We start from the raw sequence: 15,504 nt of genomic DNA, 5'->3' as shown, positions 1-15,504 counted from the left end.
CAAGTGTAAAAAATGTATTTAGAAAACCTCTTTGATGGGGTTGTAGTTCTAATGTTGTGTGGTGGGCTCACAAATATTCATTTTATGATTATGCTTCAGACTCCGCATATCCATCACCCATATCAGATACCACATCTAAAACGATAACATAGTTAAAAATGGAAAAATAAAAATAATCACATGATTAGACCAGGAAGTTGAGCTGTTTAGAAGCAGCCACTAACTTGACACTCTGCTTTATATCTCAGCTCCCCTGCAATTATTATGCTACTTTGTTCCAATTTGTTTTTGGAAAAGAAAAACAGATATATTTATAGTCTTCGTTTACCAAGGCTGCGACCCTATTAACAGCTGCTTGAACTACGGATTTACTGTCATTCTATCTGACTTCATTCATTGAGTCATTCAGTCATTCAGTCATTCACTCACTCACTAAACATTTATGGAGCACATTTAAGTCAGGCACTATGTTTGGTTTTGAGGATATCATAATAAAAAAACAACTTCACTTTGCTGAAGTAGCAATAGCCATGAAATATGAAATAATGAAAAAGGCAAAGCACAATGATAAAATCAAACCCATTATTCTCTACAGGAAGACGTGATAAAATCTGCTTAGAGGGATTGGGGAAGAACTTTATAACTTATGATGAAACGGATAATCCATCTGGGACTGAAGAATAATTTGGGTATCACCTTAGGACATGAAAGAAAAGCTATCCCGTGGGGTAGAAATAGCACATTTAAATGTAGGGAAACATGAAAGGCCCTATGCACCAGGGTCCTAATGTAGACTGATATAAAGAGAGTACAAGTTTAGAAAAAAGAAAGAACACTGGAATATGAGACTCAAGGAAGCCATAAAGGCTGAATTCTTTTAAAGTGAGAAAAACAACTATTTGTAATTGAGCCATTTTGTTTTAGTTTTGTTTTTCATTTCTTCATGTAAACTCTGAAAGTAAGTCTTCAAATGAGTTCAGATTTGTATGTTATTCCAAGAAACTTGTTTTTGTTTTGTTTTTAATATAGGAATTCACTGAAGGAGTTAAAATAGGGAGTAACACAGTGATTGATATATATAATTTAAGAACACGTGACAGCCATTGAATGATAAATTAGCTAAAAGCAAAACGAAACTGCAACACCAATTAGAAGGACGTTACAATAATTCTGGGGGAAAATACAGTGAGATAATAAACTAAATGGAAGCTGTGGTAACAGACAGCAGAAGTATTTGGGGACAAATTTAGGGTATAAAATGGTAATTGTTCAAATGAGGAACATGGGGTGGAGTTTGCAGGACGAGATGGTTAAAGGAGAGGGCAAGCTTAAAGATTATCCCTGAGTTTCTGGATTTGATAACCAAATGGAGTTTTGGTGCCTATGATCATGAGAGAAAATACAGAAGGAGGGAGAGGCCAGCAAACTGTCGTTTGAAAAGGGCTAATGACGACTTCTGCATAAGATATAGGCAGTAAATGTAGTTGTAGGGCATTGTTCATATTAATTTGAGTCAATCTTTTCTAATCCATTCACATAGACCAAACACATTGAGCCTTATTTACTCTTGGCCAATATGATGGTGCAGCTTCACAACTTTTCAGGTACATTCCTGAAAGACACTGTTAAGGGGAAAACAACTCAGTGAGCAGAATTGCAACAGTTCACCTGGCTGTTCATTGTCTTTGGAAGGGAAAATGGTTAGAGGTAAGAATCTATATGGTAAACGGGCTGAGGCCAGCAGGACTTGGAAGGAACATAATTGAAAAAAGTAACAAGGAGGTCTAGGGAAGAGTCATGTAGATGGACCTCTATGAATGGGAGAAATAGGTGAAGATATTTGCATCTCATGTGAATACTCACCAAAGGATGACCTTAGCAGAGAAAGATTTTAATAATCAAGCATAGAGGATGGACCACTGCATGGATACCACTTTCCTTTTTTCTCCAGCCATTCCTATTACTGCCCAGTGGCCTCATAAACAAAGTGACTATGGTGGCAGGAATAGAGATTATGCATGGGCTCACCAACATGGATTTCCATTCACCAGGATCAGCCTGGCTACCTCAAGTGTTGAGTGCCCATTCTGCCTGCAGCAGACGCCAATGCTGTATCCTCAATACAGAACCAACCATTCCCCAAGATGATCAACCACTTGCCTGATAGCAGGTTGATTACAGTGGACTGCTTCCATCATGGAATATGCTTTGTTCTTACTGAAATAGACACTTACCCTTGGACATAGATTTACCTTCTCTGCATACAATACCAAAACTATCATCTGTGGACTTATAGAATGTCTTATCCACTATCACGGCATTCCACGCAGCATTGATTTTGGTCAAGCAACTTACTTCACAACAGTTAAATGTGGCAATGGGCTCATGCTCATTGAATTCACTAGCCCTGATGTGGTCTCCACCATCTTGAAACAACTGACCTGATGGAATGATGGAATGGCATTGTGAAGATTCAGTTATAGTGCCAGCTGGATGGCAGTATCTTGCAAGGCTGGGGAAAGGTTCTCCAGGAGGATGTGTGTGCCCTGAATCAGTGTCCGATATATGGTGTCGTTTCTCCCATACCCAGAGTCATGAGTCCAGAAATTAAGGGATAGAAATGGGAGTAACTCCACTCATTACTATCCCTAGTGATCTACCAGCAAAATTTTTGCTTCCTTGTCCCCTCAACTATAAGCTCTGATGGTCTAGAGATATTAGTTCCAAAGAGAAATATTTTAATCAGAAGACACAGTAATAATTACATTATAGTGAATGTTGGTACTGTTAACTATCTACTTTGGGCTCCTCATGATTCTCCCTCGATAGGCAAGGAAGGGGTTACACTATTGGTTGGGCTTATTGATTCTGCTCAGGAAGGGAGAAATTGGATTGTTACCTGGAGGTAAGGAAGGGGACATCTTGAATACAGGAGATCCCTTAGGGTATCTCTTAGTACTCCCATGTACTGTGATTAAACGAAAAACTACAACCCATTTCAGGCACGTCTGCTAATGGCCCAAAACTTTAGACATGAAAGTTTAGGTCACCCCACCAGACAAAGAACCACAACTAACAGATGCTTACTGAGGGCACAGGGAATATGGAATGGATAGTGGAAAAAAGTAGTTATAAATACTAACCATAATCATCAGACCAGTTACAGAAAGAAGGACTGTAATAGTTATAAGTATTTCTTATTTTATTTTTAATAAGTTTGAATAGATATTTGTTTCTTCTTTCTCTTATTAACTCATCATCCAACATGAGATGTATTATTATTAGTTAACTTTATATAACAGTAAGTTATAAGATGTCGAGATAAGATTGAATATCACCCAAGGACTTTGCATCCACTTCTGAGGAAAAAAAAAAAAGAGTTAAATATATTTTCATTTTTAAGTAAAATAGTTGTATCCTGTTAGGTGGAGGTATGACTTTGTTATTGGCTTTATTTGGACTGTAAGTATGGGTTAAGGAGATGCATATAGATGTAGTGGTGTTTGTTTGTTTGTTTGTTTAACTGTTTTCTGAGAGGGGGAGGGGCCAAGGGAGAGGGAGAAAGAGAGAATCTTAAGCAGCCTCCATGCCATGTGGAGTATGACGCAGGGCTCAATCTCACGACCCTGAGATCATGACCTGAGTCAAAATCAAGGTGGACACTTAACCAACTGAGCCACCCAGGCACCCCAATGTGGTGGTGTTTTTGGTATGCCAACTTGACTAGGCTTCAGACTCCAGGTATTCAAATACAAATCTAGGTATTGGTGTGGAGGCATTCTGAAGCTATAATTAAAGTCTATAGTTAATTGACTTTAAGTAAGGGAGATTATTCTAGATAATCTGGCTGGACCTGATCCAATCAGTTGAAAGGCTTTAAAAGCAGGGCTGAGGTTTTCCTGAGAGAAGAAATTCTGCCTGGGGACAATAGCTTCAGCCTATGTGCAAGAATCCCAGTCTGCTCCTCTAAGTGACTAGCCCAGTAGGCATTGGTATTGTCTAGACTAGTCTCGTTAGCTAATTTACTGCAATAACTTTCTCTGTATGTATCTTCTAATGGTTCTGCTTCTCTGGTTGAATCTTAACTGATGTAGACAGGAAGCACATGTCTGCTGTTATTACAACTTAGACTATATACTATAGGCATGAGCAAGCTGTAGGACTAGACTGAATCTGAAATAACAATAAAAAACTCAAACAAAACTGAAATATATTCTTTATGCACAGTTTGACCAAATTTGTCTTCTTTTCTGAGAACCCTTCTCCAAAAACTTCAGCTGTGGGAAATTAAGGAAATCCCAGCAAAGATCTGGCATGTTGCCTTATAAATTATTGAATCTATCAATTATTGAATTTGTTTTCTATAAACTTATTTCTAAGTTAACTTAGCTTGCTTAGTATGAAGCCAGGCTCAGATTCATTTTTTTTTCTGGCAAATTTCGGGAAGCATTTCATTTGGTCAATGATGGAGGGCAACCAAGTCCACTGCTTGGCTTTATCAGGATTTCATTAAATCCTTGAGGTCCTGAGATTTTCACATTTAGAAATAAATAATATTGGGGCTCCTGGGTGACTCAATCGATTAAGTGTCTGACTCATGGTTTCAGCTCAGGTCATGATCTCAGGGTCCTGAGATGGAGCCCGTTGACAGGCTCCGAGTTTAGCTCAGAGTCTGCTTACGATGTTTCTCTCCCTCTCTGCCTCTCCCCCCACTCAGGCTCACAAATGCTCTCTCTCTCTCTCTTCCTCTAAAATAAATAAATCTTTAAAAAAAAAGAAAGAAAGAAAGAATATTTTTGGTCTTGTTGAAACAGTTTTCATTATTTTGGTTTTTTAGAATAATTTTATGATTTTAAATTATTTTACATTATGGTGGTTTGGCTGTTGACCTTATTTATGATGACTATAATATAACTTTCTCTATTTCCTTTAAAATAGTAATAATAATGCCAACACATGTTGAGGGTTTACAATATTTAGTTGCTCTGCTAAATTCACTGTAGTGATTTAATCCTCACAAAAGTCCTTTGACGTAGGTACTGTCATTATTCCCAATTTATAGATGAAAAGTATAGGCACAGGGAAGGGAAGTAACTGGCCATTGGTCACATAGCTCACATAGGTCACATAACAGACTCAGCTCTGTAGAACTAGAACTCATACACTTAACCACTGTGGTGCAGCAGCCCCTGGCCGAGAACTTATGCTAAGGATATAATAGGAAAACATGTTTGTGAGCTTGTGGGCTTTAGCGTAAATGTCAGAGCCAAGCAGCCGGGAACGCCCGGTCTGCTGAGCAGCGGGGAAGCCCGGCTTGTCCAACAGTTGGGAACGCCCAACTCGCTCAAGGCAGAACACTGCCGAAACTTGATTGCTCTTGACAATAGCCCGCAGGGTCCATAGAAACATGTTTAAGAATAGGCTCCACTTGCTGAACGTTCCATCATCTGATCCCCTGACCTCCCCCATGATGTACTACTATTCACTAGGATGTAATACGGATCACTCCCTTGACTGTCTTTGATTGTTTATTGCCGATAAATACGCGGGGTTGCAGCTGTTGGGGCGATAGCACAGTCTTGGCGGTGGTGTGCCAGCCGGTCGTCCCCTGCACCCACGCTCTCTTTCGCAAGCTAACCTGTTTGTTCCTCGTCCTTCTCCTGAATCAATGGCCGCAGCGTCGCGGCACTGTGGGTTACTACAATTAATTTAAAAGCAAAAGGAAATTAAGTTTTTATTTTTTTTATTTCATAGTTGGTTAATGTCTCAATGACTGATTTTTAAGATGAATAAATTAAATGTGAGTATTACTCCCTCCAAAAGTAAACAAAACTAGCTTATTTGTGTTTGGTATACTCCAGATTTTTTTCCTGAAAATTGATAATGCACAATAAAGTATTCTCATTCTTGATTCATAACATGACACGGACTTTCCTCTGTTTTCAAATTTCTAAGGACAATAAAATTATTTTCTTGACTTACCAATATTTTAATAGTAGAAGACAGATATTCTAATGAACGATTGGCTTGTTCCTCTTTCTTTCCTTTCCATCTTTTCTTTCTTCTTTGCTTCTATTATTTCACTTTTGAAGAGTACTTGTGGGTGTTTCCCTTGCCCAGCTTCAGGAATGCATAGAGTTTTCTTGAAGTCAAAATTAGTTATGCAGTCATTGTAAGCCTGAGTGAAACTGACAAGCAGATAAAAGGAGCAGCATTGGTCATTGTTCCTGTCCTCCTGGCTATGATGCCTCTCCAAGGAGCTCTTGTTTCCCATTTTCCTTTTAAGAAAGAAGTGAGATTCTTCATGGATCTCAATGTCTTTACTCCATTTGACTTACTGCAGATTGATGTTGCAGCACCACGGTCAGTATCTCTCAAAGATGTGTCTTCCCTCTCCCCGAGCTTATCTCCTCCTTTTGTTTGACCTCTGTACCTCTGCTTGTAAGATAGTCCGTTCTTCTCACTCTGACTCCCTTCTTGTCTAACATCCATTCTTCTCTCCCACTCAAGAGAGGAAATTTGGGAAAGAAGACTAGAAAAGGAATATAGACTAATATAAGAACAAGATTAGAAGCCCCGAATTTCTGTAGGGAGATAATGAATCCAGCGGAAATAGTCCAGTATTCTTCTTCTGCAGCCCAAGTATGCAAACCTGTTCTTCATAATGACTCTGTTGGGAGAAAAATAAATTGGTAAGAGCAGAAAGAAGGGCTCAGTCATGTTTGATATTGTACAACATGGAATAGGATCAGTACACTTTGCTTTCTCAGTTTGGAATATAAGCCACAGATGGGAATTGTAGACGGCACTGCCTTAAATTGAGAGATATCCATTGGTATCCAGCACAGTCTAATTCTGATTGTGATTCATGACAATGGGGTACTCTGTTGCCACGTTCCTCCCCTACAGTAAGCCTAACTCTTTAAAGTGACACTGAAAAGCAATTACATAGCTGCATCAACTGACTAAACGTTCTCCTTTAATAGAGTAGACGAAAGGGACTTCAGCAGATGGCACGTGCAGCACACTCTAGTTAGAGAGAGTGGTTTATAAATGCATCCTTGTTAACTATCGCAAAATGTAAAGTGTGAGGTGACCAAGTGAGATGCAAAGCCGTGTGCCCTCACAAACAGATGAGATAAGGAATGCTACCCCCAACACACCATGAAATTTACGACAGCGAGTAAGAACATGCTTTCAGGAGTAAGACCACCTGGTTTCAAATCCTGATTCTGAAACACCCCCAACTGGGTGACTGCAACCACTCAGAGAATTTCTTTCCTCTTCTGTACCTCAATAATAGTACTTCCCCTACAGATGTGCAAAAACTGAATGAGGTAGTATGTGTGAGATATTGAGTATGCCACCCGGCACATAAAAATAACTCAGTAGGGGTTAACTTAATTAAAGGAAGAGAAGGATTTAGAGTTGCTGTTAACACTGAGGGATATGGGGGGTTTTGTTTGTTTGTTTAATGAATTGAGGTGTTTGTAAGAAAGATTTTAAGATAGACATGGTATTTCATAGTTATCCTGAGGCTCTTACTTGGCATTCTACCTGCTTATTTACTTCTCTGTGTCACCTCCTCCAATTTCCATTAACTGGGACAAGGACTCCGTTTATTCTCTCTTGTATTCTCATCAGCGCCGCCACGTGCAGCATATAATATAGCGTTAGTGGAAAGAAAGAAAGTGACTAGACATAGTGTTATTTTGGTTTTAACTACTCATTTTATGCCCCAAATAGAATATATGATCTTCCAACAGAACATCATGACATTTTTACTTATTTTGTTTTCTTTTTTAAATTTATTTTCTAATTTTTTATTTTAAAATAATTTCAGGTTCTTAAGAAGTTGCAGGTATTCCAGGGAGTCCCGTGCATCCCGTGCATAGTTGTCACACAACATCAAACCCAGGAAACGGACACTAGTATAATGTGAATGTAACTATATGCAATTTTATCCCTTGTGACAGTTTGTATAACCACCACAATCAAAACACATAACTATTTCATCACCACAAAGTTCTCCCTCATTTTACCATTTCACGGTCACTCCCACTTCCTTATTTTTCTATCCTTAAACCCTAGAAACCACTACTTTGTTCTCCACCTCTATAATTTTGTCATTTTGAGAATGCTATATAAATATAATCATATAGTATGTGATTTTTTTAAGGTTGGATTTTTTTTCATTTACCATAATGCCCTTGAGATCTAAGTTGCTGCATACATTCAAGTTTACTCCTCTTTAGTATTGAGTAATATTCCTTGGTGTGGATGTACCATGGCAACCATGGCTTATTTAACCATTTTTTTAAAAAATTCAATTAGCCAAGGTATAGTATTTCCTTAGTTTTTGATATAATGTTCAATGATTCATTAGCTCATTACAACACCCAGGGCTCATCATACCACGTGCTTATCAAAGGATATCTAGATTGTTTCCAGTTTTTCGCCTGTTACAAATAAAGGAACAATGAACATTTGGGTATGCAGTCTAAGTTTTAATTTCTTTGAGGTAAATACCCAGGAGTGGAGTTATGGGGTCATTTGATAAGTATATGTATAGTTTTACAAGAAACCACTAAACTATTTTCCCAAGTGGCTGCACGATTTTACATTTCCATCAGCAATAATGAGAGATTCAGTACCTCACATGCTTGCCAGCTATTTCCTCACAGTATTATCAGCACTGACATTTTACCAGTATGAGTAAATTTAGAAAACTTATTTCTGTTCACATCCTTATACCCTCCACCATTTAAAAGTGTCTTAAATATTTCCTGTATGTATATATTGCAAACCACATCAGATGATACTATAATTTTTGCTTCAACAGACAAGTACAATGAAGAAAACTCCAGGTAAGATGGAGTCTCCTCACTGGAACACAGCTAGATAAAGATCAGATCATTTCTGAACCCCCACAAAACTGATCCGAAGTCTCCCAGACGAAGTTGCACATCTATGAGCCAGTGGACGCTCCCCAGGGAACGGAGCCCTGACTGAAGGGGGAATACCAAGAGAGGAGGAGAGAGAAAGCGTGGAAAGAGAGAGAGAAGAATGAAAACAAGCAGAAGACTGCCCAAGAAAACTATTGCTCAAAATCAGTGATGGGGCGACGCATGTGGGGCTGGGGGTGGGGGAGAAGTTGCATTACCACCAGTTTTCTGCAGGCAATGTAGAGCAGATTCTGAGGTATGGTGTTGGCGCCACAGCCAGGTTCTTGCCCGGGGAACTGAGTGGTGCCCCAGTGGGGGGGCAGAGCCTAGCCCCAGCAGCCGGCAGCCTGAGGATCCCTAGGGTCACATAGGGAGAAGGGTTCCCTTGCTTCGAGTGCATCCCCTGCTTGGAGTGCATGGGCAAAGGACACTGTGGGTGCCGTTGAGAGGTCCCATCCACCAGCAGAGGCACGAAGGTTGGCTGAGAGCTGCAAACCCCGGCTTCCTGGGAAGCCGCTGAGGGCTATGATTTACCGTAAATTCTGAATCACTGCGCATTTGTGCCGCTGCCTTCTGCGACACCCTGGTACTGGCCACAGCTTGAGAGTTTGAGTGCATTTGGAAGAGGTGTTACAGCCTCCTTGCAGACAAAGGACCCTGAGGGCGCCGTCCAACAGTCCCGCCCACCAGTCTAGGAACAGAGACAGACCCCGGTGGCAGCGGCTGTGTGTTGCGATTTACCATAAACTCTGAAGCGCAGTGTGTTGGAGCCATTGCCTTCTGCGACAAGCCAGCACCAGCCACAATGCAGGGAAACCCTCCTCTAGAGGATCAGCGTGGGTCTGTTCCTCAGGGGTCCCTGAAGTGTGGGGGTTTTGAAACACAGCTGTGTCTGAGATAAAACACAGGAGTGCTGCGCCATTTGGCAGGTGGACAGCTATGACATAGACAGGGTGAAGACGGGTAGCCGAGGGAAACCAGGGAAGAGGAGGGGTCATTTCTTCCTGTCTGTGAGAGCTCACTAAAAAGTGGTGGCAGGCATTTCCCACTCCAGAGATGAGAGAACAGGGCAAAACCATTTTCTCTCCACACACAACAGCTTGATCCACCCCAGTGAGCTAAACAGTGCCCAGTGGAGAGCAGAGCCGCTACACCAAGCCCTGCCCCACTGCCCCCCTGCAGGTGCATCTCCACTAGGGCAATTCCACCTGAGAAATAGGGCAGCAGGTCCCTCCCCCAGGAGACAACCACAAAGCCCTCACCCACAAGTCGGCTTATTATAGAGTGCTGCAAAGCCGCTTTAGGGGAAACAGGATGAGGTGTCCTCTGGGGTTCTTTTTTGTTGTTGTTACTTGTTTCTTTTTGTTTTTGTTTGTTTGTTTTTGTCTTTTTTTGGGGGGGGTCTTTTTTTTTCTTCTTTTGTTTTGGTTTTTGGATACAGAAAGACATTTTTAATTTTTTATTGTACTTTATATATTTTTAAATTTTGTTTCTCTTCTTTTCCTTTTCTTTCTTCCTACCTTTTTTCTAACAGTTTCATAACAAGCAGACCAAAGCACACCTTGGATCTAGCTTCCTATATGTATTTTATTTTATCTTATATTATTTTTCTTTTTTTTTTCAGTTTTATTTTTTTCTTATTATTTCTTTTTTCTATTTCTTTCTTTCTTCCTTCCTTTCTTTCTTTCTTTCTTTCTTTCTTTCTTTCTTTCTTTCTTTCTTTCTTTTTCCCCTCCAAAATAACAAGATGCAGGAATTTACTCCAAAAGAAAGAACAGGAAGAAATCATGGCCAGAAGATTTAATCAATGCAGATACAAGTAAAGTGTCTGAACTAGAATTTAAAACAATTTTAAGAATATTAGCTGGGCTTGAAAAAAGTATAGAAGACATTAGAAAATCCCTTGCTGCAGAGAGAAAAGAACTAAAATCTAGTCAAGTCAAAATTAAAAATGTTATAACCGAGATACAGTCCCCAAGTGGAGGCTATAAAAATGAGTATGAGTGAAGCAGAAGAGTGAATCAGTGCTATAAAAGATGAAGTGATGGAAAATAAGGAAGCAGAAAAGAGGAGGGCAAAACAACCTACTAGATCACAAAGGTAGACTGAGGGAACTCCGCAATTCTATAAAGCAAAATAATATCTGTATTATAGGAGTTCCAGAAGAGGAGCAGGAGAAAGGGCAGAAGGTTTATTTGAACAAATTATAGTTAAGAACTTCCCTAATCTGGGGAAGGAAACAAGCACTCAAATCCAGGAGGCACAGAGAACCCCCTCAAAATCAACAAAAATAGATCAACACCTCAACATATTATAGTGAAGCTTTCAAGTCACAAAAACAAAGAGAAAATCCTGAAAGCACTCAGGACAAGAGGTCCTTAACCTACAAGGATAGACACGTAAGTCTGGCAGCCAACCTGTCCACAGAGACCTGGCATGTCAGAAAGGACGGGCGTGACATATTCAATGTAAAATTGGGGAAAATATGCCAAGAATACTTTATCCAGAAAGTCTGTCATTCAGAACAGAAAGAGAGATAGTTTCCAGAACAAATAAAAACTAAAGGAATTTTTGAACACTAGACCATCCCTGCAAGAAATATTAAAGGAGATCCATTAAACAGAGAGATAGCCCAAAAGTAACAAAGACCAGAAAGGAACAGAGACAATCTACAGCAACAGCAATTTTACAGGTAATACAATGGCACTACATTGATATCTTTCCATAATACTCTGGATGTAAATGGACTAAATACTCCTATCAAAAGACATAGGGTATCAGAATAGATTAAAAAAACCAAGACCCATCGATATGCTACTTACAAGAGACTCATTTTAGACCCAACGACACCTCATACTGAAAGTGAGGGAGTGGAGAAAGGTTTATCATGCTAATGGACATCAAAAGAAAGCTGGAGTAGCCATCCTTATATCAGACAAACTAGATTTTATACCAAAGACTGTAATAAGAGATGGAGAAGGACACTATCATATTAAAGAGGCTTAGCCAACAAAGATCTAACAATTGTAAATATTTATGCACCTAACTTGGGAGCAGCCAATTATATAAAATGATTCATAACAAAATTAAAGAAATTCATTGATAATAATACAATAATAGCAGACGACTCTAACTCTCCACTCACAGCAATGGTCAGATCATCTAAACAGAAGATAAACAAGGAAACAAGGGCTTTGAATGAAACACAGGACCACATGGACTTCATAGATATATTCAGAGCATTCCATCCTAAAGCAACAGAATACACTTTCTTCTTGAGTGCACATGGAACATTCTCCAGAATAGATCACACACTGGGTCACAAATCAGGTCTCAACCAGTACAAAAAGATTGAGCTCTTACCATGCATATTTCCAAAAACAATACTATGAAACTTGAAGTCAACCATAAGAAGAAATTTGCAAGGACCAAAAATAGGTTTAACCTCCATAGGTTTAACCTCCATAGGTTAAAGAACATCCTTTTAAAGAATGAAAGGGTCAAGCAGGACATTAAAGAATTTTTTAAAAAATACATGGAAGCAAACGAAAATGAAAATATGACAGTTCAAAAACCTTTGGGATGCAGCAAAGGCAGTCCTAAGAAGGAAGTATATAGAAATACAGGCCTTCCTCAAGAAACAGGAAAAGTCTCAAATACACAACCTTACCTTACACCTGAAGGAACTGGGAAAAGAACAGCAAATAAAGCCCAAATCCAATAGGAAAGGAGAAATAATAAAGATTAGAGCAGAAAACAATGATATAGAAATTAAAAAAAAAAAATCAATAGAACACATCAATGAAACTAGGAGCTGGTTCTTTGAAAAATTAATAACATTGATAAACCCCTAGCCAGACTTATCAAAAAGAAAAGAGAAAGGACCCAAATAAATAAAATCATGAATGAAAGAAGAGAGATCACAACCAGCACTGAAGAAATACAAACAATTATAAGTGAATATTATGAGCAATTATATGCCAACAAATTGGGCAATCTGGAAGAAATGGATACATTCCTAGAAACATATGGACTACCAAAACTGAAGCAGGATGAAATAGAAAACATAAAAAGACCCATAACTAGCAAAGAAATTGAATCAGTAATCAAAAATCTCCCAAAAAACAAGAGTAGAGGAACAGATGGCTCTCCAAGGGAATTGTACCAAACATTTAAAGAAGAATTAATACCTATTCTTCTCACACTGTTACAAAAAATAAAAATGGAAGGAAAACTTCCAAACTTTTTCTATAAGGCCAACATTGCCTTGATCCTATAATTAGACAAAGACCCCACCGAAAAGGAGAATTACAAACCAATATCCCTGCTGAACATGGATGCAAAAATTCTCACCAAGATACTAGCCAATAGGAGCCAACAGTACATCAAAAGAATTATTCACCATGACCAAGTGGGATTTATTCCTGGGCTGCAAGGGTGGTTCAACATCCACAAATCAATCAATGTGATGCACCACATTAATAAAAGAAAGGATAAGAATAATATGATCCTCTCAATAGATACAATAAAAGCATTTGACAAAATACAACGTCCTTCTTGATAAAACCCTCCACCATGTAGGAAGAGAGGTAACATATCTCAACATCATAAAGGTCATAGATGAAAGTCCCACAGTGAATATCACCCTTAATGGGGAAAAACAGAGCTTTTTCCCTAAGGTCAGGAACACGACAGGGGTGTCCATTCTCACCACTGTTGTTCAACATAGTACTGGAAGTCCTAGCCTCAGCAATCAGACAACAAAAAGAAATAAAATGCATCCAAGTCAGCAAGAAAGAAGTCAAACTTTCACTATTTGCAAATGACATGATACTCTATGTAGAAAATCCAAAGATTCCACCAAAAAATTGCTAGAACTCATATAGGAATTCAGCAATGTGGCAGGATATAAAATCAATACACAGAAATCAGATGCATTTCTATACACTAACAATGAAGCAGCAGAAAGAGAAATCAAGGAATCAATCCCATTCACAATTGCACCAAAACTGTGAGATACCTAGGAATAAACTGACCTGAAGACGTAAAAGATCTGTACTCTGAAACCTATAGAATACTCATTAAAGAAATTGAGGAGGACACAAAGAAATGCAAAAACGTTCCACGCTCATGGATTGGAAAAACAAACACTGTTAAAATGTCTACGCTACCTAGAGCAATCTACACACTCAGTGCAATCCCTATCAAAATACCATCAACTTTTTTCACAGAGCTTGAACACATAATCCTAAAATTTGTGTGGAACCAGAAAAGACCCCGAATAGCCAAAGGAATGTTGAAAAAGAAAACTTAAGCAGGAGGCATCACAATTCCGGACTTCAATCTGTATTACAAAGCTGTAATCATCAAGACAGTATGGTACTGGCACAAAACAGACACATAGTTCAATGGAACAGAATAGAGAACCAGAAATGGACCCTCAATTCTATGATCAGCTAATCTTCAACAACACGGGAAAGACTACCCAATGGAAAAAATACAGTCTCTTCAACAAATAGTGTTGGGAAAATTAGACAGCCACATGCAGAAGAATGAAACTAACCACTGTCTTACACCATACACAAAGATAAATTCAAAATGGATGAAAGACCTAAATGTGAGACACGAATCCATCAAAATCCTAGAGGAAAATAGGCAGCAACCTCTTTAACACTGACTGCAGTAACTTCTTTGCTAGACATGTCTCCAAAGGTAGGGGAAACAAAAGCAAAAATGAACTATTGGGACTTCATCAGGATAAAAAGCTTTTGCAAAGGAAACAATCAACAAAACTAAAAGATAACTTATGGAATGGCAGAGTGGAAGATGTTCACAAATGACATATCAGATAAAGGGCTGGTATCCAAAATCTGTAAAGAACTTATCTAACTCAACACCCAAAAAAACAAAGAATCCAGTTAAGAAATGCGCAGAAGACATGAACAGACATACAAATGGCTAACAGACACATGAAAAAAGGCTCAACATCACTCGGCATCAGGGAAATACAAATCAAAACCACAACAAGACACCACCTCACACCAGTCAGAATGGCTAAAATGAACAAGTCAGAAAATGACAGATGTTGACAAGGATGCAGAGGAAGGGGAACCCTCCTACACTGTTGGTGGGAATGCAAGGTGGTGCAGCCACTCTGGAAAACAGTATGGAGGTTCCTCAAAAAGTTAAAAATAGAGCTACACTATGACCCAGCAATTGTACTTCTTAGGTATTTATCCAACAGATATAAAAACAGTGATTCAAAGGGGCACATGCATCCCAATGTTTATAACAGCAATGTCTACAATAGCCAAGCTATGGAAAGTGACCAGATGTCCATCCACAGATGAATGGTTAAAAAAAAAAAAGATTGGTATACATATACAATGGAATATTACTTGGCCATAAAAAAGAATGGAATGTTGCCATTTGCAAGGATGTGGTTAGAACTAGAGGGTATTATGCTAAGTGAAATAAGTCAGTCAGAGAAAGACAAATACCATAAGATTTCACTCACATGTGGAATTTGGGGGGAAACAAAATGGATGAATATAGGGAA

At 38.9% G+C, this 15,504-nt stretch overlaps 1 long non-coding RNA gene across 1 annotated transcript in view; it reads right to left on the bottom strand.

The window, feature by feature from the left end:
* Positions 1 to 3,181: 3,181 nt before the first annotated feature.
* LOC113253023 (uncharacterized) overlaps positions 3,182 to 15,504 on the bottom strand; it is a 149,972-nt gene continuing 137,649 nt past the window's right edge. The window contains exon 6 of the long non-coding RNA XR_006409167.3: positions 3,182 to 6,670. This is a non-coding gene — a long non-coding RNA (uncharacterized LOC113253023). The remainder of the gene's footprint in view (positions 6,671 to 15,504) is intronic.

This window comes from Ursus arctos, unplaced genomic scaffold, assembly GCF_023065955.2.
Source record: "Ursus arctos isolate Adak ecotype North America unplaced genomic scaffold, UrsArc2.0 scaffold_6, whole genome shotgun sequence".
NCBI classification, from domain to species: Eukaryota; Metazoa; Chordata; class Mammalia; order Carnivora; family Ursidae; genus Ursus; species Ursus arctos.
Note: the sequence above shows the minus strand (reverse complement) of the source record. Positions and strands in the feature narration are given on the sequence as shown.